Consider the following 26,384-nt stretch of genomic DNA (forward strand, 5'->3'; position numbering starts at 1 on the left):
CTCGACTAAAGTTGGTTATTACATAAGACATGGTTCTCTGAACCAATCAACTCACTTTATAGGTTTATATTAATCGGACTCGATTCTTTATGACCACTAGGGTCTGAACAAAATCATTTTCCTAGTCATCACCGTAGCATAGGTAATGACGGAAACGGAAAAAAAATCAAGCTCAACTACTAGTTCCTTAGTAACCTTGTGACTCTTGCTGATCCAAGTGCGAGTCCTGTGCTTCGGGTAGTATAGGCCTCTACTACCTTTCACACCTACTCATACTTGTCCCAAGAATTGTCTCGCAGTCCCCAAGTCACCATACAAAAAAAAATCACAAAGTAATTTATCTCACATGAATGTGTCAAACAAGCACATACAACAATTTCTCATAGGCTCATTTATGGATTTCGCGTTTCTATCAAACACATCTTGGATTTCCTAGACTTGCCTTCTAGGATCCTTCTCACGCATATGATCGATCTAGCATATTCTAATACTTTTCTAGGTCAATAGGAATTTCACTTCCAAATTCTCCATATAAATTCTTTCTCGGGTAGTGTACATTCTGCAAGACACACTATACCATAATTTACTCTAGCAGTGTGGAGACAGACGGTCTCCAACTACCTGCATCATCTTTTAACTCATGCAAGTCACCATGCACATCATTCTATTTATTCATTTCATTATCCTTCCATGAGATCATCATTAATCTTAGAATGTCTGATACTCATTTGTACATCTTTCATGTCTACTTCATAAGAGTCAATCCTAGGAAGTCTGCATTTTAGTTGCATCTCAACATGTTCTACTAGCTTCAACTTCGTTCTCTATCATTCCTGAAAAAAACATCTCTTCTGGTGCAATACTATGTGTGTATTGCTTCTTCAGCTAAGCATTCTACCATACTTAAACAAGTAAGTCACTCAGCCTTTCACCACCCAATGACTCATTTCACCACCCTAATCATGTATGTTAAAGTCGGGTTAACACACTATAGAAGTTTCATAAGGACGTGATAGAAGTCAATTGTTACTCAATATTATTAAATACTAAGTCCGATTACCATGTATAGGGTATAGATCAACTCTTAACACACCACTCGAACTTCATACTACATCACAACGTTAGACAAGGTCTTGGCTTATTGAGTCTGAAAACTCTGTTAGCTTTTTTTTAATCTACATTGAATTCTTATGAATCTTGAATAACTTCAATTTCGATATTGTCATAATTCATCACCATCTACAATTCTTCTGAATTTGTAAGAAATCATTGCTTCAATATAGTCGGCAGTGGAATTGCCAAGTGGTGAAACAACTTCATAGATTACACCAAAGTTTTATCATCCCGCCAATTGATAGTGTACTTAATGCGTACAATACTCCTCCAAAGTAATTATCATCAAACGTACTCTAAAGGTACGATACCACTCTATTAATACAGTTTTTATGGTATCACTTGATAGGTCTTATTTTACGATATCTCTTGATCGTTTATTTACGAAGTTATCGATGTCAACTATCGTAAGTCTCCTTATCACCTTGGAAAGTTTCATGCGAGTTCTAATATGGTAATTAAATGTTTAGAATCCTGAACACATAAAATTTCCTTTTCAAACCAAGGTCGGCAACAAACCTTAAACTTCCTCAAGTAATAGCAATATAGGTAAGCAACCTAAAGCATGATATATTATTTATCATTTACTACATATTAGCATATAAGGAATCTCTCCTAAAGTAAGGTAGTGCACACTATATCAAGTAAGGTATTCAACCTGATGCATGTTATAAAACAATTCAATTAGCACATAATAATAATTAAGGCATATACCCTCAAATATTTTAGTGCTTGTGTCTAATTAATATTAATTTAGGTATTCAACCTAAAGTATACTAGACACACACCTCGCCATTATCACTCAACAATCTGAGTTTAAGTCTAGAAATCCTCAGAATTCCTAGTTCACTTAAACAAATGCTCTAATACCAACTGTGACATCCCCAATTTTCAGAAATGAAAAAAATTCTTTACGCTTTAAAAATCATAATATCTTTTATTATGGAAATTCCCAGTATATTAAAACAAATTGAGTATAAAATATTGTCTCAAAATAATATAAGTCTAGGGATATCATAACTGATACACAACATATGTTACAACGTAAAGACCTAGCGGTTCTGAACTCTATTGAAGGTCTTCTCTCAACATCATACTCGATTCTTCAGTAGTCTTACACTGCTACCTGTGACTCATATAAATTGAGTGAGTCAGGTTGGGAAACCTAGTGAGATACATAGGGTTTTCAATCCCACAATGTGAAATAATGTATATCTCAAACCCGCAAAACCATTGTTATTATAAACATAGATATATCATATCTCTAAAACAATCTATCCCATCCGGTCGATCCCCACGTACTGATCCAATACAATGATCTTACAAGATCTAGCCTAAAGGATAAATATGAACAACAAACTGACGACGCGGCTTTGAAAATTCCCTAGCAGCAAACGAAGATCAATAAAGACATCAAATGAGGGAAATGGAATAAGTTTCACCACGAACCTCCGTTCGTAAAAACCACAAGACAGTTAAGTCAGGGGTAGTTATCTAGATAACGACGCCTAGCAGAGGTCTGACACCATGGGGTATTTTACCCCTAGACTCACCCTATCCGGCAATACAACATCAGACATACCTAGTAATGGTCTATTACCGACACACTTTATTAGGCAGTCTACGAAGTTCCCTCAATTACTTCGTGAAAGGAAATGTTGACACATGAAGCTCGTCCGATCACTTCATAAAAGAAACGATGACTCCAAAGCTCTTCAAAATAAAAAGTATGAGGAAATACTAATAGAGTGCTCCCATATGCTCCTGTAACCTGACACACAATAGTGTCAAAAAAGACTTTGTACATGATAGTACTTCTAGCATATTATAGTACCCATGTATGAGTAGGACTCGTACCCCAGAACATAATAATACCCTGGCATAAGTAGCACCTAAGACACAGAGCTTTGAAAAAGACTTCGTACATAAAATGTACTTCTGTATGTAGGACGTACTCCACCGATCATCAATCTCAACACACACATACTCTTAATAAGATGCTACCCAACGTCCACACTTAATTGAATTAAGCATCCCCTTTTAACTCTTATCCCATCACTAGGCAAATCTACAATGCTTATAATCAATTTTCAATGTCATCTCCGTTTAGGCAACGCTAACTAGTGTATACTTAACACAAAGTTTTAGGTATTAATTTACTTTTTTTAAGAAATAATACTTCTATTATTATTATTATTATTATTATTATTATTATTATTATTATTATTATTATTATTATTATTATTATTATCACGTAATAATATCATATATATATACATCTTAACACATATAGAATCAGAACTGGTTTGCACATTGTATATCATCAAATATATATCTAACACATATAACTAACATATAAACTTTCAACAAACATTTAAAATTTTAATTAATACTTGTATTAAAATCATGTTCATGAAATTAACTATGCACTCACTTGGATAGTTAGTGGAAACTAACTACTATCGTGACTCAAACCTCAATACTGCTTGCCAACTTATTAACTTGCCAAAACCTTATCTCGTTATTTGAACGTATTCTCGTAATCGACATCACAACACACTTCTTTTATCTACAAGTCACCGCTCGAAGGTTGGAAATTTCAGTCGAAGAAATACAACGCTTTATTTTATTTATAATTGGCTATGATACCGTGTCGACGCTCCAACCAATATAATTCCTTGATCTTAAAATTTCTATAATCTCATCATATTCCTTAATCCCTCAAAGCTTCTCAAAATAAATATTTTTTAGTAGTTATCATTTCATTCAAGAAAGTCACTTGTGCCGTCTCTATTTATAGTAAGCTTTTGATGTTATGTACACTTCCAAAGAAAACCTTAGTCACTAAAAAGAGACTAACACGTATCTTAATAGACCAACACGTATTACCTCAAGAGTGTGAGTCATTTTTTTCTAGGATAACCTTTAACACCTATACCTTAACTTGCAAAAAAATTAATATATATATATATATATATATATATATATATATATATATATATATATATATATATATATGATAGTTTCGTTTTTACTACTTCTTTTCATAGTTTATTTTTAGTTCAAACCATCTCATTTTAGTCAATCTTCATGCATATTTTCTTTTTTTGTCATTTTTCTCCTTTACCGGGTGCTTTCTAGTCTTTTGAGCTTAATTGCATGATTTACCGAAGACTATTTGTTATTGGAGGCTTTGAAGGATGCGGGACTCATGGAGGCATGTGATTTTCTTGCGGACTTGAAGTGGTGCGATTGGGCTAGGTGCTTGCGTAAAAGAAGAAATCAATTTGGATCTAATTTATGGGCAAAGATGATGATGAGGCGCCGCGAAATTGAGCTACAAGAAAATTTGAGGAGTATTGGGTCAATCATTAGAAGGCTTTGGAATGTCAAATGGGTCTTAAAGAGTTATGATTATGGGCTGAAGTTGAAGAAATGAAGATTGGGCTTAAATGCATGTTAAATAGCCCAAGTTTCACATTCAGCGTGACCCACGCGGTCCGCGTGGGTCCATACGCGGTCCGCGTGAATTGTGTTGAGTTGTTTCTGGGTTTTGACTTGTTGACTCTATTTGTGGAAGTTTGGTGGGTAGCTTTTGGTCTCTTTTTGAATCCGAAAATTGGCTCTCTTTAGCTGGAGATTGGAGGCTCATTTGAGGGGGGAATTGAAGAACATACTCCACATTTACTCTCTAAGAAGCTTTGGAAGATTTGAAGAATATTTGGAAGATTAGTGTAATTTCCTTTCATCTTGCATCTAAGACAATGTTTGGTATCACTAAACTCTATTGTTTTTCTTTTACCTTGGCCATGCTTGGCTAAACTTTCATTTGGTTGATTAGGGCTTGACCCATGGATGATTATTTGCTTTGAAGACTTATTATTACATTGTGTTTGAAGTTTATGGGAATGTTTTCTAGTTAAACATCTTGTTGTGTTTATTTATCTTTGATCATGAGCTTGGATGAATGAATGCTTGTTTTTGTTGACTAATTTCTTGGTTAAGTAATGAACCTTCAAATTAGTAAGCAACAAATGGTTTATATGTTTGTTTTCATTTCATTTAAACCATGGAAATATTTCCTCCATAATGATAATGTAAGCATTTGATTATCTTTTGGATTTGGTAACTCTTACAACTTAACGCTAATTGATTTTCACAAGATTTTATGCTTCATTGATTTTGTGACTTCAATTAAGGAAATGTGTTAAGAGCTCCTCTAACCATTTTCATTTCTAAGAAGAGTTGAGGCAATTTGTGCTTATGAATTGCTATAGCTAAGTTAAACCAATTCACAAGTGTTATTCCATTAAGTATAATGATAAGTCAATTATATCATCCATGAGGTGTACCCCAAAATCAACCAATTCCATTTCTTTGAATTTAATCCAATCTTTTACTTGTTTACTTGTCATATTTTCAACCTAGCAAGTTTTTAATTTTTGTCAAACACTCGAAAGAACTAAACACTCCCCCCATTTTATTTTTATTGTTATTTTACAAGTATTTTTACAAAGAGATTTTCATAGAGTTATAAATTGAATCAATTTCCGTGGATTCGACCAATTTACCACTATACACTATTTTAGTGTGTAATATTTAGGGTTGTAAATTTTGTTGGCCTCGAAAACCACCAATATATATATATATATATATATATATATATATATATATATATATATATATATATATATATATATATATATATATATATATATATATATATATATATATATATATATATATATATCGTTTCTTGCTTTTTACCTTAATAAAAATCCTAATTATTTAAATATTATTTGTACATTCCTAAAACAATAGGATACTTATTACCTTTAATATAACGGTTTATATATCTTTATTAACTTATAATTCATATTTCTTATATATCAATCAATAAATTTCAAAATATTTCCAAATATAGAATGGATATTGTTTTATGACTATCTAAATTTAATAATTCATAGCTAACATCGTAAAATATACATCATCGTTATCGTTGAAAAATAGGCGTTACAAAAAAAATATTGTTTCACTGCTTGAGTTCACACTTTAATGTATGTTATCAGATACACATTATAACATATATAGTGAGATTTTTAGTGTCGTTACAACTTTTGTTAAGATTATTTATCCTAAATAATTTTTTTATTTAAAAAATATTATTTTATCGCACTTCGATAACTTTATATAAAGATTTATACAAATATTATATACCCATAATATTTTAATTGTTCGATAAAACAAATATTTAGTATTATTATTTCTTTAACGTCTAGCCCTAACTTACGGGCGTTACATTCTTAAATTTCAAAATTAAACAATTAAATTTAAATTTAAAAATAAAAAACAAATGATTTAATAATTATCTTATTAATCAAGCACTTAACTAATTTTATTAAACCAATTGAGGATTATCCATTAAATTAATCAAAATAGTTTAACCTAGTCCTCTCCCCCTAATTTTCCAAAATCATGGGAGGGATGATTCAAATTTTATAATTATCCAATTAATCACATAAGGAGATAATTACCAAAAATAAGAAAACCTTATCATGAAACCCTAATTTTCAAAAATATCAAATCTTGGGGAGGAAGCCAATGATTTCAATCCTTGCCATATTTCACAAATCAAGAGGGTTTAGGAAACCCTATTTTTCGAAACTTGAGGGAAAAGAGAAAGGGTTAAGACCCCTTTCCAAAATTTTGAAATTTAGGGTTAAGAAACTCTAATTGTGAAAATCCTAAGTCCAAAGGGTTTATTTGCCATAAACCCTAATTAATTAAATTCAACCAATGGTTATCAAATTCAATAGAAAACAAGCCAAGACTCTGATACCACTGATGGGTTTTGAGCATAATAAACAATCATATGTGTGCATGCAACCCTAATTGATTTGATCAATGTGTTTCTCTAATTAAACATGCAAGTATTGAACATCAAAAGGAAAACCCTAGGAACCATATGTTATAATCGAAATTTACATCTAGGGTTAGTAAATATACACTTAATTGTTATATAGTAAGAACAGTTCAAATCCTTAGTGTTGTTGAAGCTTCGAGAGCAAACACCACAAATGTCACACCCAACACTAGCAAGAGGATGAAAGAGGAGAGAGGAGAAGGAAAGGGGAGATTTCCGAATTCTCTTTTAAAGATATGGTGGCCGAAAATGCAAGGGTGAGGGGCCCTTTATATAGTGCAACAAGGATGCCTTGGATAAGCCTTATATGAATATAATAATAATATTTCAATGGAAAATCTCCAGAAAGTCCTAAAAGTTTAGTCCAATTTATGAAAAAGTCCCAAAATAAAATTTATTTACAGAAAAGCACAAAATACCAGTTAAAACTTTGAAAAAAACCCTTTTCGGCCGGTTTCATAGATTTTGCCGGTATTCTGTCCTTTTTCGTTAGTTTGCTCAAAATTTTGGGACTTTTCCAAAAATTACATAATAACCAAAATATTGTGACTTTTTTGAAAATTACCATGAATTTAATAGATATTATTATTAACAAATCATTTATGAATTACATAATAACCAAAATATTGGTGTTCTAAGTACTCCTCTATTGTTTCCTGACCACTAAAACTCTCTACGTTCTTCTTATGCATTGTTGTGGGTATGATGGTGAGATGAAGTTAGTTAGCATTCCTCTAATGTTGTTGTTCCTTTTATGTTGTTTAACCTAACTACCAACAAACATTCATACCTTACATGTTAACAACCATCGGCTAACACACATCTATAAAATGTGAAAAGTGAACAGTGAATGATAATTTATATGGAAACAAGTGAAGTGTGATTATCTATTTAAATTGTCATTCAAAGTTTACTTTTCACTCTCGATAGATGTGTGTAAGTTTATGCTTGTTATCGGGTAATGTTTGGAGGTTAGGTGGTAGTTAGGTTAAAGAACATAATGAAAGATCTATATGTTCGTGTAATAATATTTTCTAATAACACATGATCATATAGCATCACGCCTAATAGCAACTAGACACTTATTGATTGTGTATTAATAAATATTATCAACTCTTGTATTGGTCACGCCTAATAGAGTACTTCTCACTATGACACTCACAACGATACATAGGAAGAACATAGAGACTTTGAAGCGGTCAACAAACAATTGAGAATTACATAGTCGACCATTCTATTCCTAGAAATTAGCAACAAATTTATTTTCTTTGTTTATAATTAAAAATAGCTTTTATGTTTATAAATGATTTGTTAATAATAATATCCATTAGGTCCATAGTAATTTTCAAAAAAGTCCCTATATTTTAGTTATTGAGTAATTTTCAGAAAAGTCCTAATATTTTGAGCAAACGAACGAAAAAGGACGTAATACCGGCTAAATCTATAAAACCGGCCAAAAAGGGTTTTTTCGAAGTTTTAGCCAGTATTCTGTGCTTTTCTGTAAACAAAATTAGTTTGGGACTTTTTCATAAATTGGACTAAAATTTTAGGACTTTTCTGGAGATTTCCCATATTTCAATTTGATAATTATCCACCTCCTTAATCATCCATTTGAGATAATCTTGAAACCCTAATAATCTTAGGAATTTCTTCCACTACCTTCTAGGAAGGTTTTGGACCCTTTTGCTTAACTATTGAACAATTTCACTTTTAGTCCTTACACTTTTAATTAATTCCTTTAATCCCAAAATTAATTCCAAATTAATTTAAGATTAAACATTAATTAACTAATATGATTTCTAATCAAGATTGTAATCGGGGATTAATTAGTAGCTCGGAGGTCGACTGGGGTCAAACGATTAATTGGTTTGTTGGGGATTAATCAGGGACCATAAATTACTAATAAAACTATTTTAAAACTTAATATATCCTAAGAAAAAATAGTATTTGAAAATTTAAAATCTTTACAATTTTGAAATTTGGAAATATTTGGTATAATATTTGAAAATTTGAATATTTAAAAATTTAAAAATTGTGAAGTGTTGAAAAATTTGGTGTAATATTTGATATTTTGAAATTTAGAATTTTGTAAAATCTTCCCGCCAAGGACCGCCTAACCTGAGTTTGACCGATATTGACCAATTTTCGCCAAGCACCCCTAATCGTAATCGGTTGCAGACCGCCTAGCGTCTAAGCGGCGAGCGACACCTACGCCGATATTTACAATACTGTTTCTAATTAATATATTATTTTCATAATACATTAATAAATTATTTATTTCAATTTATTAATCAAAATAATAAATTCAACCTCTCTCTCTAAAAGCCATCATGTCTAATTGTTAGTTATGAGGCAACACAAAAAGACTGTGATTTTATCAATTCAAGTGTATACCAATTATAGTTATGGGCTTAGACACCTAATCCAACATATATTACATCCGATGTAGGGGGATTTATTTATTTTTTACTTTATGATACCAACTTGGACCCCTATGACCACTCTGCTTGGCACACTTGAGGCATCCTTTTCAGAAACATAAAATCATAACCAAGAATAGTTCCTTTTATTATTTAAGATCCAAATATATACTTTTACAAAAAAGAAACCTCACTTTAACCTATACATTCAACCTAATTCTAATCACTCTCTCACAAATAGATTTAAGACTTCTATATTACACATATACTCCTATAGAAGCCACTAATACGACAATTAGAAGAATGAACATAACACTGAGTCAAGATGAGAGAACATTTGGGTTTTTTTATCATGGAACAAAAACTCTCTTAAAACTACATAATAATATCTTGTATGCCAATTCAACAAAGAGAAAAGTTCAACACTCGAATTTATAATGTGTAACAGTGAACCAGGACCAACTAAGGGTGTTCGTTTGGATGGATCGGTTCGATCCGATCCAACCAAATAAATCCAAATTGATTTCGGTTTTCAAAATATAGATCCGAATAATCCAAAATATATTCAAATCTGATAAAATCCGATCTAATTACAATTCAGTTGGATCGATTTTTATAATTCGGTTTTTAAAACCAAAACATTTTAAAATGTCATAAATTATTATAATATTTAATTTTTACAAAAGAAGCAAAAATAAATTATTTAGTTGCGATTTAAAATTTATAAACAACTACTAAAAAGATATATTATAGTTTAATATTTAATAGGTAAAAAGCTTTTGAGAGAAAATTGGTATTAATGTTTTTTATTAGATGAAATCTTTTGAATTTCTTTGAAAAAATAAATTATAAAATTAATAAACAGTTATAAATATATTATAATTAATTAATTAATTAATTAATTGTTATTCGATATTTTTGGATTATTCGATTTTTATTTTATAAACCAAAACCAATCCAAAGTCTAAAATAATAATTCGGTTTTGTTGAAAACCAATCCAAAAATTCAAATATATGAAAGAAATAGTCGGGTGTAAATTGTTTAATTAGACAATTTGGTTGGGTTTTATCTAAATAGTAAACTGCGGACCAACTGTAAACCCCCTTTATCTTTGACAAACTTCCACGCTTCCAGCTTTACTTTAGTTATTTGACTTTCCAACCCAACAGTTCTCGTCTTTTATCATTTTACATTTTCAGTCCCTATAATTACAAACAATACATCAATTAGTTGAATTTTGTTATATTCAAATACAAGATTGCAATTTATTGATATTTCCAATACGTCCGACATCAAGAGTATGAGATTTGTGACTCTATACGAGTCTAAGAGCTTCCATGACACGTTTTGGAAAGCACTTGCAAAATCAAATTGAAAGTCTCACGTTGGTTTGGTCTTTTATAGTTTGAAAGCCTTGCCAAGGTAATTTGTGGGCTATTTTAATAGTACTAATCATTTATAGACTATTTAAATCTTTAATAATATTCTATACCCATATTGAATATTCAAAATTTGTTTCCACTCGTATAGTTGATTTCAAAATTATTTAAGAAAGATCCTTATATCAACTTTATTTAATATAATTATTTTTAAAGTTAACTTTTGTTTTTTGAATTCTTGTGTAGTATCTATATACATAGAAAGCTTAGCGTTTATTTAAATGTTCGTATCACTAGATAACTATATTTTATGTTAATTTGTTACTAAATAATTATTACTTATTAATATTTAAGTTAAATATTAAAATGTATAAATTAGTTATTGACATGGTAGGAGGAACCATTTTTGAAATATGATTGACATTGCATTGACATACGAGTATCTCTAAAAGCTAACATACAATGAGCTCTATTAATTTAAAACTTCATTATAATAAATAAATAGCTTCTCCGATTGGAAAGTGACACGTTGAGGATGATTAATCCAAAGTAATCTGAGTCTTTCGCATGAAGTGGTTCTCATAGATTGCTTTGTATCAATGTTTTAAAAACCGGTTTGAACCGGCCGGTCGAACCGGTTGGACCGGGAACCGGAAGAGGGAGCGGTTCAACTATCATTGGTTTTACATTGATTTCTGAACCGGATTGAACCGGCCGGTTTTTAGAAAAAACCAGTTGAACCGGTCAAAATAAATCGGTTAAACTGAATAAAAACACATGAAAAAAAACCATTTACATAATAAACTTTGGTGATTTTTTTCAAATCAATGTAGTTTTCTCTAAATAAAAACATATGGTAAATGTTATAGATTCTTTTGATGTGTTTGTATTCATCAAAAACTATATTTCGTTTTGGTATTATACTTTATTTTCTTTTTGACGTATATGAATTGATGTAAAATACTAAAACTTATGGTTATGTGTTATTTTAATGTATTTAGATTCATCTACAACTTATTTTTATATGTATTTTTAATGTTTGAACTTGTAAACATCAAATTCATAATTTTTATATGTATGTATGTGTAGGAAAATAGAAAAAAAAATGAAAAATATAGAAACCGATTCACCCGGCGGTCGAACCGGTTAAACCGGTTGAACCAGGAACCGGTCACCTTACCGGTTCAACTAAAAAACCGGTTTTTAAAACATTGCTTTGTATATGTATTCTTGCTGTATTGCTTAAGCCAAAGGGCGTAGTGATGTATTTGTCTATCAAAATTTGGTGTCATATAGGTGCCATATAAATATTTGACATTTTTGCTATATTTTACGTATGAGTGGCGTGTAATTTACAGTCTTAGTGGGGCACAAACTTGATCTACACCTATCTCACATGTGATGTAAACTGTGAAAACAATCTCTATAATTTTAGGCACATAAAATGAAGGATGGTACTTTGAGCATCCTTTTATATGAAGACCAGTAGCAGAAAAGCTTCAAGGAGCATGGTGTGTCCTTATTCACAATAGAAACTTCAAACAAGAAATGTCCTTGTTCCCAAATTGCCAAATTAGAATGCATGTACAATTACAATGTTACCCTATTTCTTTTATTTTATTCAAGGTAAATATTTTCGAGATTTTGGCTAAAACAAAATAAAAAGTATTCGTCTGACATTGATGAAAAAAAAAATGGAGTGTCATTCACACCAGTAAAAGGAATGCATTTTTTTCTTAGGTATCACATTCAAATAAGCATTCGATTATTTCTTTCTTTCTTGTATTTCAAAATATATAATTGTTTGAACTAAATCTTTGAAGCGTACATAAATTAAATCAATAAGATTGTATATTATTAACAATGGATTACATATGAATAAAATACAAAATTTATCTCTTTTAAATGTGGTTTGATAAATCCAAAATTAGACGTTGAGCATGAGAGTTGACTCTACAATACGCAAAAAACAACAAAAAGTGATGCATAATAAGACAACTAGAAGTAACAATACAGGCCGCCCGGCGGCAATGAATCAATATAGCAGATAAAACTAAGTGTCAATTTTGGCACAAATATTCATTTAACTTTATTTCAATAAAAATATATATTAGGTATCCAAGAGGACTAATGAATCAAATGAGTAATATATGGTAGGTCGATGATGTGTCTTTTGAAATTGTTAGAGTGTTTTTTCTGTTTCGAACAATATTTCTTAAAAATATTAAAATAACTAGTTTACAACCCGTGGAAATCACGGTTATAAAATTAATTAAACTTTAACAGTGAGAATTCAAAATTATTAATCAATTATTTTAAATAAATTATTAATTAACTGATATTTTTTAGTTATATAAAATTTAATCGTTAATTTAAATAAATATATGAAATTCTATCACCTTATAATTTATACTAATTTTATTTTAATTTTTATTCTAATGTTATTAATTTAATGTAATTAGAGTAGGAAATTTAAATTTTGAAATTTGAAATTAAGAATTAGTAAGCTGACAAGTGGCATATATTAATTAGGAGGTATAATAGGATGACACATGACATAAAAAGAATAACATCTACACTAATTATAAGGCTTAATATGATGAGACATGTCAAAAGGAGATTAAAACTATTCTTTTATTAGAATAATAATCGTTAATTTAAATAAATATATGAAATTCTATCACCTTATAATTTATACTAATTTTATTTTAATTTTTATTCTAATGTTATTAATTTAATGTAATTAGAGTAGGAAATTTAAATTTTGAAATTTGAAATTAAGAATTAGTAAGTTGACAAGTGGCATATATTAATTAGGAGGTATAATAGGATGACACATGACATAAAAAGAATAACATCTACATTAATTATAAGGCTTAATATGATGAGACATGTCAAAAGGAGATTAAAACTATTCTTTTATTAGAATAATAATCGTTAATTTAAATAAATATATGAAATTCTATCACCTTATAATTTATATTAATTTTATTTTAATTTTTATTCTAATGTTATTAATTTAATATAATTAGAGTAGGAAATTTAAATTTTGAAATTTGAAATTAAGAATTAGTAAGCTGACAAGTGGCATACATTAATTATGAGGTATAATAGGATGACACATGGCATAAGAAGAATAACATCTACATTAATTATGAGGCTTAATATGATGAGACATGTCAAAAGGAGATTAAAACTATTCTTTTATTAGAATAATAATCGTTAATTTAAATAAATATATGAAATTCTATCACCTTATAATTTATATTAATTTTATTTTAATTTTTTATTCTAATGTTATTAATTTAATGTAATTAGAGTAGGAAATTTAAATTTTGAAATTTGAAATTAAGAATTAGTAAGTTGACAAGTGGCATACATTAATTATGAGGTATAATAGGATGACACATGACATAAGAAGAATAACATCTACATTAATTATGAGGCTTAATATGATGACATATGTCAAAAAGAGATTAAAACTATTCTTTTATTAAAATAAGGATCATCAACCAAACGAATAATCTAGATATTTTAATTAATTAAAAATAAAACATCACCATGAAAAAAGCCAGGAAAAAAAATCATCTTTCAATTACTTTAAGAAGTTTAGATCCACAAGAAACTCGAAACTCACAAAAATAAAATTAACTCCCCACCACAAAACTCCATTTGCCTCTTCAACATAACTAACCGCTACACTCATATCTTGAAACAACATCAAACAAAAATAAATTCGTTTTCATCGCGTACCATATATATATATATATATATATATATATATATATATATATATATATATATATATATATATATATATATATATATATATATATATATATATATATATATATATATATATATATATATATATATATATATATATATATATATATATATATATATATATATATTAGTTTATAACCCGTGGAAACCACGGTTACAAAATTAATTAAATATTCATAGTAAAAAATTCAAAATTATTAATTAATTATTTTGTATAAAATTTTAAATACATTATTAATTAAGAGATTTTTTATTAGTTATGTAAAATTATAATTATTGATTCAAATAAATATTTGGAATTAATTTATCATATATATTAGACTCTTTTTATTTGTGAACTAATGAAAACAATAATATAAAATTTAAAATTTAAAATAAAGAATAAATATATTGACAAATAACATCACATTAATTAGGAGGTTTAATGAATTTAAAATAGAGAATTAATAGAATGACAAGTGACATCATATTAATTATGAGTTCTAATATTATGACACTTGGCAAAAGGACTACTCTTTTATTAGTATATATATATATATATATATATATATATATATATATATATATATATATATATATATATATATATATATAAACATGTAACATTTTTCTTACTATGATAAAAGTCAGAATATGATCAACTCGTTAATGTGTTGTACTCAGGTGAGTCGTGAGCAATTAAATATCCTCAAATACTCAGGATGAACCAGAAAAAAAAAAGAGTCTTTATCATTATTATAAGTTTTTATTTTTAAACCTCATGATTGTACTAAAGACATTGACATAAGGAGAATCTATTTTGAACAACTTAATGTTCGGTGCTTCAATTAAAACTTACTAGGAAGTTGTTAGAGAAAAGCCATCGCATGGTGATATAGTTCAAAGGCTTTGGAGCCTATCGGTCCAATTAATATTAACTTTACAATTCATATTCTTAAACCAATTAAAAGAGTAGCTAATCATGGAGTCCATTATAGCTAGGGCGAACGCAAGATTTCATAGTAGGATTTGTACGGGAAAATCAAGGGTTGCACAATAATAAATAAAAATTCAAAAATATTTCACACTGCGTCCGAAAAGAACAAGGATTGCTCGGGCCACCGCGTGCCCTATACTAGAACCACCCCTAACTATAGCATCATTCATCATCTTTTTGTCTCCAAAACCAAGAAAATTCAAATACCCCCATAAGTGATAACATCCACCACATCATAACAATAATCGCATCAAACGCCATCTTTTTACTCTTCGAAATCCACAATAAGCTCATGTTGGAATTAATGAATGAAAATAGAAATATGAAAGTAAGAAAAACAGTAAACGGAGGACGTGATGAAATCTTATCCTTAAAAAATATTAGCCCCACTAAATTGTTTATATAGGCTAATTCTTCCCAGGACCTCTTCGAGTTTTAAAAAACGTAGACAACGATCCTACATATAGTGGCGGATGCATAACATTTGAATAGTGGTTGCATGGGTGACACTTATATTTTGAAGGTCTTGCACCTAATAGAAAAAAAATTACACTACAAGACTGAGACGGAGCAGTGGCCTAGAAACCCTTGGGCTCTACATAGGTCTGTCACTGCCTACATACTCCTCTTATGAACATGTTGTTTTTGGATCTTTTTGTGATGTAACGCCTGGTTCCGAATCGCTTCCTAATGCGAGATGGTGACCTGAAGACCCAGTATCATCAGACTTAGTGCCTTTGTGGAAAAGAGATTTAGACCCATTTGAGTGTGGGTAGGGTAATTGGTGTGACAACCGTCAATTTCTAGTCAAGTCAAATTCAAATAAAGTCAACAAGTCAAACCGGTCAACTCAACTAACCCTTGTATATTAGGGTTTACATTATGTTACTACTCTACAACTCGCTATTTTAATAAGAAGCTATCATTTGGAAAGTTCGTATGTTCAGAATTCTTAAACCCTAATCATGGTAAGTGATGAAACTACTTGGTAAAACACTATTCCGTACCCCTCGGAGGCGTATAACATTCATAACGAGGCTTAACGGGGTTTACAAACCTTGCGTTGCAAAGCTAAACATCCAAAAAGGTCACAAACGAAGTCTCTCTCAATCTATCTTTATCAATCTCTCTCTCAAATCTCTCCCAAATCTTTTTATAATCATTTGGGGCATCCCGACCCTTAACTTAGCCAAAAACCGCTCAAAACGGGAAGTTTATGCGAAAAACAGCCACTTAGGACCGAAACCCTAAGAACCGAAACCTAGAACCGAACCTTCTACAAGAACCGAACCTGAAGGTCTAATTCGGATCCGAAACCTGCATAACCGAAGGTACCCTTCGGACCGAACTACCCTTCGCTTCTGATCGCCTCGGATTCACTCCATTCAGTTGAAGGACTGGTTCGTGTCTCCACCTTGGACTGAAGGCTAGGTTTGTGTCTCACCGTTTAAGGACCGAACCTTCGGTTTGACTTTGGATTTTTACCATTTCTTCCCGGTTTTCGACCCCGATCTCGTTTTAAGCCCGTTTTTCATGATTTTAACGTGAGATTTTCACTCAAACTCATATTTTGACATATAAGACCCTATATATATTCATAATTTAATCACATTTTGAGGAAAATCTTTGTCTAAGAATAATATCTATTGGGTAAGATTTTGAGGTGGAGTGTTGACTTTCCCTTAAAGAAATGACACAAGCAACTTCCCATACCCACTCCATGACATCTTTATATCACTATTCACATCAGCCTTGTCGACTCATTTTACCCTTATTCTTCTTCAACAAGCTTTCCTTAACCCTCATCCACACAAATAGTCAAAACATCACACATATCCTAGATCTCTTTCACTCCCACGAAAAACTAACACACTTTTCTCTTTCCTTCTCTCTCCAAGAACTCGAAAATCTCCAGGAAGTTTTTAAACTTCTCCTCCACTCTTGGTAAGTAACTTCATCCTACACTTGATTATCTTACACCCTTTCACTCAAATCATGGATCCCTTACACAAATATCATCATATTTGTTCATAGAATCTTCGAATCTTCAAGCATCTCCCAAGTGTTCTTGACTTGGAAACTTGTTCTCTTCATCATCCATCCTAAGAGATCACTCAAGTTGATTTCATACCCCTACATTTTCATGGTTTCTTCAAGTTTTAGGGGGGGGGGGGGTGTAACACCGTAAATTTCAAAACAACTTTTTTTACATTTGTAAAACATATTTCCATTTATCAATATTATATAATCTCATTGTTTCACAAATCAATCCATAAAACACAGCCCAAGATCATAATGTCAAAACAAAAAATCCTCATGTGTGTACTGATCATGTCGGCACTTTCCCGTGATCATCGCTGGTACCTGAAACACATAACACCAGACACTGTAAGCATAAATGCTTAGTGAGTTCCCCAAAATACAACATACAACATATATTAGCCACTCGAGGCTATAACTCTGTATGACCCTCTGGTCAAAATGTCTCAGTGGGACCCTCCAGTCCCATAACTCTATGGACCATTCGGCCCTAACTCTATAAACTCCGAATCACGTATAACACAGAATCACATAGATAACACATAGCATACAATATACTCTGTCATATAACTCTAATTACCACTCTAGGTAAAGTATAGTGAGAAGACTCACCTCAGGTAACGTGGTAAACCTCGAACTTTGAAATACCGCACTAGCCTCCGCCTAATCACATAAATAATTACTCTAATTAATACAACTTATACAGGCTAGGCCAACCCCTCTCTATAAGTTCTCTAAGAAGGGTAAATGACCATTCTACCCCTCTAATGGCTCATAAGTTCAAACACTGACTAAACCCTAAAAGTCAACCAAAGTCAACGGTCAAACTTTGACCTAACTTGTCGAGTGCACTTGCGTGACTCGACGAGTACATGCGTGTCCTCTTCGCCCCTGGCCCTCACTCGACTCGCTGAGTCAACCCTTCACTCAACGGGTCATTACAGGTCGCGAATCGCGGGGCAACCCGACTCGACTCGTCGAGTCCCTTATGGGCTCGGCAAGTTCCTCCCATGACAACACTCATCTAACCTCTTGAGGTCAGATCCGCTTCTCTAATCTATAGATCTGACTTACCCACAACCAATAACCACATAAAGGTCGAATCTTGACCCACATGCAACGTATACAAGGCTCATTTTGGTGAAATTCCTTCTAACATGACAACCTAGTCTCCTTCCCTCCATAAACCATCATAAAGCAGAATGGGGAAAGCTCTCTGGACCTCTATGGATCCAGATCTGAAGTCTAACATAGCAAGGGACCATAAACTCCACTTATCAAACCCAAAAAGGGCTATAGAAAACCCTATATCATGGATCTTAACCCAAAATAGAAAGGGAGTTCGATTTGATACCTTAAACGTGTAGATCTGAAATTGAAAACCCTGGATCCACAACTCCCTTGAACTCTTCTTGCTGGAAATGACTTCTCCTTTGCTTAAACACACCAAAATCGATCAATAAGGCCTTAACTCACACTCAACTCGCTCAAGCTCTTAGGGGACACTCTCTCTGAACAGGTAGCCGCACACGAGGGCTATAAAGTCCTTTAAATAGGGCTCAGGCCCATGGAATTAGGGTTTCAGCTTACAGCGCAGACTCGTTGAGTCCGTTCATTAATCCAGTCAGCAGTCGCGGTCCTACTCGACGAGTCTACGACTCAACTCGTCGAGTCCCTCTCTTTTTCTCAAAAATAAAATGATAAAATATAATACCTGGAAATCTGGATGTTACAATTCTCCCCCACTAGAATCAGAATTCGCCCTCTAAGTCTTACTCTTCAAACAAGTCTGGATGCTGCTCACGCATCTCTAACTCCCAAGTGAGCTCGAACCCTCTCCGGTGTTGCCACTGGACCTGCACCAGGGGCACCTCCTTGTTCCTCAGAACCTTGATCTTCCGATCCACAATCGCAACTGGCCTCTCCACATAATTCAGGCTAGCATCCACCTGAATACCCTCCAATGGTACCACCGCCGAATCGTCGGCTATACACTTCTTCAACTGAGACACGTGGAAGGTATCATTGATCTGACTGAACTCCGCAGGTAGCTCCAGACGATATGCTACCCTGCCTACCCTCGCAGTCACCCTGAACGGACCGACGTACTGGGGTCCCAGCTTGCCTCTCTTCCTGAATTGGATCACTCCTTTCCAAGGAGATACCTTCAGGAGTACGAAATCCCCCGCCTGGAACTCAAGATCGGACCATCGCCTATCCGCATAACTCTTCTGGCGACTTTGGGATGTCAACAACCTCTGTCTGACCTACTGAATCTGCTCAGTCGTCTGTAGCACTAACTCAGTGTTGCCCATCACTCGCTGCCCGACCTCTCCCCATCATATGGAAGTCCGACACCTCCTCCCGTACAACAACTCAAAGGGAGGCATGTCAATGCTCGAATGGTGGCTGTTGTTATAAGAAAACTCAGCCAACGACAAATACGTTTCCCAACTTCCTCCGAAGTCCATCACACATGCTCGCAGCATGTCTTCGAGCATCTGAATCGTCCGCTCACTCTGACCGTCTGTCTGTGGGTGGTATGCGGTACTAAAATCCAGCCTTGTACCCAACTCCTCATGGAATTTCTTCCAGAATCTGGAAGTGAAACATACATCTCGATCTGACACGATCGAGATCGGCACTCCATGTCGCGATACCACCTCTCTCACATATAACTCTGCCAGCCTCTCAGCAGAAAATCTCTCACTGATAGCAAGAAAGTGAGCGCTCTTCATCAGCCGATCAACAATCACCCAAATTGCATCGACTCCCATTGCAGTCCTCGACAATTTGGTGATAAAATCCATGGAAATCTGTTCCCATTTCCACTCAGGAACCTCAAGTGGCTGCAACTTGCCATGCGGACGCTGGTGCTCGGCCTTCACCCTGCGACAAGTCAAGCACCTCTCTACGAACCACGCGACATCCCTCTTCATATAGGGCCACCATGTAACAACTCATAAAAATTGGTCAGAGTTCGGCGGTCAAACCACCGCGAACCGCTATTTGCTAAGAACCAATTGTGTGAAATTTTATGTTTATAAAGTATACTAAAGATATTATATTTATAAATACTTTTAGAATATCTCAAACTGCTCGAAAAATTTATCATTGAGAATCGAACCGAAAATCATCAAAAACTTAATATTTATTTGTGGCGTTAAAAATAAATTTTTGCATCAGTTCTACTTGAGAGACATGGATAAGATATTTGAATAGGTTATGTTCTCCTAATTTCGTGGATATAAAGAATGACCAAAATGGAGGTCATATGAGAAAGTTACGACTCTTTAAAGTTATAAAAATCAATATTTATCTGATTTTCTTGAAACGAACCGTGTACTGTTTCGTTTAGAACAGCTACGAGTCTTGTAAAATGTTTTTGATCATGTGTTTGAATTTAGACTATGGTCTATTATTTTATTATATTTTTATAATATTTTTAAACTCAACCGAAAACAGATTCGTAAAAATCTGTCGAATCCGATTCTATAAATCGCGGAACTTTAAACGGATTTTCCCAGAGTTCTATTGATTGGATTTAAGTTCCATCGGACTTTTTGGAAACCATATACCCGAGATTATCATTTGTCATTTTCAGAAAAATCATTTGATATCTTTATCGAGGGCACACGAATCGAGAAAGATAGAAAATATCATCATTTTAAATATTAGAAATATGACATTGTACTTTTGACACTTTGAGTCATGCTTAGTTGAATATAAACTTTCAACATTATAACTATAGCAACTATATTTATATGTTCCACCACATCACTCAATAATACACAAATACATGTTTATACATATAGAAAATACATGTTAATACATACATAAATACATAGAATATGATTATACATATACAAATACATGTAATATATACATCAATACATAGAATGATTGAAGCATTATATTGCTTCTAAATCTATATAAAAGTACAACCAATAAATGAAATTGAGAATTATGTTTGTTCTACACTTCAACTTACCCAAAACAACACTCTAAAGGAATCATAGTGGTACAACCAAATCATATAGAAAGCTAAGAGATTTTCAGCCTTGGACTACCTGGAATGGGTTCATTGCTTCAAATTATCTCTCTTATTTCTTCTTTCTTCTTCGTGATTTACTGCTCAAGGAACCACCGATTGTGGTAGTTGTTTCCGGCGAGACCAAGAGGGGAGCATTCCGTTTTCTTTCTCCTTTTATTTTCTATCAATTGAAACAACAAAACCACCCTTATTATCATTGTTTGATTTTGCTTCCTGTATTCCCCTCTTCTTCAATTTCAATCACAGAAAACCTCCACAAGAGGTGGATATCTCTAACAATCAAAGAGGGCAACAACCCCTTGTATCTCCTCTTCTCTCTAGTCGAATCCACAAGAGACTAGAACAACTTACCTTTCGTTGTTTGCTTTGCCCACTGAACAGCCAACTCAACACCTGCTACACCACCGCCAGTCACTGCTGTTGTTTCCCTTTCGTTTTTCCTTGCAGCCGGCGATGAAGTCACGAAGTCCAGGAGGGTCGTCGGTCTTGATGGACCCTTCTCCCCTCATCGCAAACTGATAACCCACCTCCGATGACCCCCGATTTCTGTGATCCTCCTTTTTTTTCTCGATGAGTGAGGAAGGTGATTTCCCCCCATCGATCTTGTGTAGCCGTTTTTTTTGCTCGATCTGATAACCACGATGGCGTTTTCCCTTTTTTATTGTGTTTTACAACTAAACCAAACCATCCCCTCAAATAATTTTTAGAGAGCAAAACCCACCCCTTGTGGTAATTGTTTGATCAACAGCTTGTATAATTACCAAATCAGCCCTCCGATACCTTGCTTTATTTAAATCAGTCCCTATTGTTTATAATAATGGAACACAACAATTCCTTTATTTTAATTGGTTGCAAAAGGAACCCGGAAATGTTTTAAAGCTCAAGAATGGTTATGTAACGACCCAAAATTCAAGACTAAATTTTTTTTAATAGATATTACTTAAAGTAAAATCATCGATTCAAACCATAATCAAAGTAATAGTTTCCGAAACACATGTTCGTTATCAGAGTAAAACATTCCTAGGCTGACAAATCTGTGGTGTGTGCCATGCGATCACCCCGAGCTCCATCATCCGCTACCGGAAGTACCTGAAACCAAAACTGAGAACCGTAAGCACGAAGCTTAGTGAGTTCCCCACCCTACCACATACCATGCATAACCACATACTGCACATATTGGGCCACGCCCGCTATCCTGGGCCTCGCCCCCTACCTCGGGCCTCGCCTGGCTTTGAGCCCCGCTCGGATACATATCTGTTTCACTTAGGCCTCGCCTGTCACAGGGCCTCGCCCACTAACATATAATAGCACGTAAACATATCACATCACATCACATAATCTAAACACATACTAACGGATCTTGTCCTAAGGCCTCGCCTATCTCTGGGCCCCGCCCTTGTCCTACTACTGATGAGTCATGGAACCCCGTCCATACTCCTGCTGATAGTGAGGTACGAGCCCAGCCCACCCTCATTCATTCCCTAACTTGGGCCTCGCCCCTGCTCTGCTGCTACTGAGATGTGGAACACCATCCACACTCTGCTATTGGTGAGATATGGGACCTCGCCCACACTCACCTCCCTACCAGGCACATACAAGTATCACACAGACAATAAGTATAAACTATCACATAAACCATTCCTTGGGCACCCGCCCTCTATCATTGGACCTCGTCCCGAATATCATACTAGCATACCGTGCCTAGGGCTAACCCCCAAGTCTTGTACTCATAACTACATGGGCCGGCATTGTGGCCGTAGACCCATTCATACAAAGGGAAACTCACCTGCACTGGCTGAACTGGCTGATGAACCCACTAGCTGCTGCCCGTCAACTAGGGATGAAAGTGGGTCCAAACCCGGACCCAATGGACCCGGACCCGGAAAACCCGGAACCGGTTAACGGGATTTTATAGAACCGGAAACCGGACCGGTATATAGGAACCGGTTCCGGTTCGGTTCCGGGTATGGTTCCGGGTAAAGTGGGTCTAGAACCGGAAAACCCGAAAACATCAAAGTGGGTAGGTTGGAACCGGATAAAGTGGGTTTAGACCCGAAAAATCCGAAAAAACCGGATTTTTTTTAGTAATTACTTACAACTTAGCGGGTTGAACTTTGAAAATTTTCATATTGATATCCCCACTTTGGGGGGCTGTAACTTATTGAATACGAAACCACAATTAACAAAATTAGAGTCTAAAATCATGTACAAACTCTAAAATACACTCTGGAAAAACCCGCATGTCAATCCGAATTTAAACGAATGAGATATACTTGTGTTAATATTTTCACATAATACAAAGTACAAAAACAAATAGCTAAAAAGTTGAAAATTTTCAGTTTTGATATCCCGACTTCGGAGGACTGTAAATCATTGAATGTTAAACCAAAAATGACAAAATTATAGTCTAAACTCATGTACAAACTGTAAACTAGAAGTTGAAAAAAACCACATGTCAATCCGACTTCAAACGAATTAGATATGCATGCTTTAAAACTTTCACCGAATACAAAAAAACAAAAAAACAAAAAACTTTCAGCTTTGGTATCTCAACTTTTGAGGACTATAAGTCAATGAATATAAAACTAAAAATGAAAAATTTATAGTCTAGAATCATGTACAAACTCTAAACTACATGTTGGAAAAAACCGTATGTCAATTGGAGTTGAAACGAATAAGATATGCATCTTGTAAACGTTTCACAAAAAGTGGTTCCGGCCCTAAAAGTGGTTCCGGTTCCAAAAACCGGTTCCAGATTTTAGACCCGGTTTACCCGGACCCAATGGACCCAAACCCGGATTACCCGAAACCCGGATAAAGCCAATTTTTAAACCCGGAACCGGACCCGGTTCTATATATTCCGGTTCTAACGGGCCCGGTTCCGGTTCGATTCCGGTTTCGGTCCGGTTTTCCGGTTCTAAATCTCATCCCTACCGTCAACTCTCTGAACTCCCGCTCCACTCGCTCCCCGAGCTACCAATATCAATGCAACACTGGGTCTAACTGACCCCCGACAGACAACCAAGTCAACTCTGGTTTAAGTCAAAGTCCTGGTCAAAGTCAACCTTTCAGGTTAACCCGACTCTCCGAGTCCACCTACTGACTCGCCGAGTTCATATGCTCCGGGTCCTTCCATTCGCGACACGACTCGCCGAGTCAGTCCACGACTCGCCGAGTCCAACGATTTCCGAGTCCTGACCTGTCTAACTCGCTGAGTCTCCACCCGACTCACTGATTCGAGTCTTAACTCGAAGGGTTTGGGGTTCCGCGACCTGACTCGCCGAGTCCAAGAGCAGACTCGCCGAGTACCAGGCAATCTTCATCCAACTCGCCGAGTTGTTCTTCCAACTCGCCGAGTTCATGCCCAACTTCATCCGACTCGACGAGCTGTTCATCCTACTTGTCGAGTTCCTCCTCATCTTCATGATACTCGCCGAGTCCACTCGAAGGACTCGCCGAGTCCATCCGGTCCTTCATACATGCATAGGACTTTTGAGTCATCCAGGGACTCAAATCGGTAGATCTACCCTTCCCAAGCCTATTCCTCACGTAAAGTTGCAAACTTTACGTGTAGAGAAGGAGATCTAGGCAAAATACATCATAAACTAGGGTTTAAGGCAAGAAGGCTCCATAATCGACTCAAGGGCTGATGCTTTATGGGATTCTAAACCAAAACAAGCATGGATCTGAGGTCGCAACCTCAGATCTGGACTTCAAGCTCGAGATTGATCTTAAACATGGCTTAAAAGCCCCAAAACTCATAACCAAAGAAGATCTAAAGGAGATAAACGACTTTAATACCTTCAATATCTCAGAAGGGTTCCCCAATCTTCGGATCCAAGGCCACTCCTTGATGCTTCAATGATTCCCACTTCTTCTTCTTCCTTTAAATCACTCAAAATGGCTAAAAGCTTGAATGAGCACAATGAAGGCTTAGGGTGCGGTGTTCTGGGTGTGAGAGATAGTAAAGGAACCCTAGGGGAGAGAATGAGATGATTAAATAGGCTCCAAGCCCCGAAGTTAGGGTTTTCCATGCACAGAACAGACTCGCCGAGTCACCTTGGCCGACTCGCCGAGTCGGTCACTTACTCCTCGACCCGGATCCCGCTCGGACTCGCCGAGTTCCTCCTTGGACTCGCCGAGTCGCCCCTTAAAATTAAGGTTTTCTTTCCTTTCTTGGCCTTCAAAACTTTGGGTGTTACAGGTTACTTTGCGGTTATTCCCAACAAGATTCACGAAGTGAGCCTATATCAAGATCATGCATCGAATGTGAGTTTCTACGGCCCCTCTTTTACAGTTTTAATTTTGGGGGAGAATACATGAGTGTCTATTTAAAGTTTTGATGATTTTCAAGTTTTTATACATAAAATAACATCAAACTTTATTATTGGTTAAGATTTTATGAAAATAACAATCTAAAAGGTATAAAGCATTAATAAATTATGTAAGTAATAGTAGAATGCTATAAATGATAATATTATACCTTGTTGTTATATATTAATTAATATTAATAAAAATCACACGATTATAAGTAGATTGATATGAAGATATAAGTTATTCGACGAATTATAAACTGTAATACTCGTCGTATATATGTACACGAAAGTATTGAGAAAGCATAAAAAGACATTATATACATAACAAAATATGTTATTCAACATAATTGCGTACAACGGAAATGTACATTATCTT

This window comes from Lactuca sativa, chromosome 1, assembly GCF_002870075.4.
Source record: "Lactuca sativa cultivar Salinas chromosome 1, Lsat_Salinas_v11, whole genome shotgun sequence".
NCBI classification, from domain to species: Eukaryota; Viridiplantae; Streptophyta; class Magnoliopsida; order Asterales; family Asteraceae; genus Lactuca; species Lactuca sativa.